Consider the following 1,207-nt stretch of genomic DNA (forward strand, 5'->3'; position numbering starts at 1 on the left):
TTGTATTTAATGTTGTTTAAATATAACATTAGATTAATGTATAAAAACCGAATTAATCATTTATTAAATAAATAAATATAATATTTTTAATTATAAGTTTATACAATAGAACTCCCCCCTATAACACTGTTAATAATTCCGTGTTATATGAATTCCATGTTGTACGAGTCACTTAGATTTTACAAATACGAGTGCCGGATTGTGAACGGCTCACGTATTTGTAAAATCTAAGTGACTCGTACAACATGGAATTCGTATAAAAAGGAATTATCAACAGTGTTATAGGGGGGTCTACTGTATTTTTACTTATTATTCTTAAACAATGATAGCGAAATTGGCATTATTATTGATTTTATGGATCATTTTTTTATCTATATTTCTATTAGGTTCTTAAAAAAATAATGAATTTTTTAATTAAAATTTTAAATTATTCGATTTGATCCAGCCTATTCCGCCAACACATGTAATACTGAAGTTAAATAATAATAATAATAAAATTATTGTAAAAANGCCTTTATATATTTTTTATACAGTTTCTTGTTAAACAGACGGTAGTTGGCAGAAATAACAATAAATATATGAATTTTGTAATAACCCACCTTCATATTTCATTATGGATATAATAATGTATATATTATTTTTCCGATGTAATGATATATTCAGCTGCCTTTATTTATATTCAGATATAGCAAATTTCTTGACAGATATGTTACAATAGCTATACACTTTGATAGTGCAAGAAACATTTTTATAATGTTCCTTAATGGAGAGAAAAGAATCTGGTTTTAATTTATATACTGAGGATTACATTGATATTTTTCTACATTCGCAATTTTTTTTATTTATTTTTTAACAAAATATATGAAAAACATTTATATTATGACCTTTTTATTTAACTGATAAATATAATGTAGTATGAAAACCATAAAATATATATTTAATAATTGTAAATAATTCGGAAGTAAAAAGTTTTATTATATATAAAGTATATTTAGGTTTATTTAAGAACTATGGGAATAAATGAAAATCACATTAAAAATTAAAAAGGAAGTTAAAGTTTAAAAAATTTAAACACTTTTTAACATTTTAAAGAGAATATTAAACTGAAATATTATTGTTTGTTTTTTTTAATTGTCCTACTTTTTCATGCTTTGCTGGTAGAAGACCTGATTTACGTAATTATGTGTTATTGAAAACTGAAAAAAAA

This window comes from Centruroides sculpturatus, unplaced genomic scaffold (assembly GCF_000671375.1).
Source record: "Centruroides sculpturatus isolate CEXI.00-Female unplaced genomic scaffold, Cexi_2.0 scaffold278, whole genome shotgun sequence".
Taxonomy (NCBI): Eukaryota; Metazoa; Arthropoda; class Arachnida; order Scorpiones; family Buthidae; genus Centruroides; species Centruroides sculpturatus.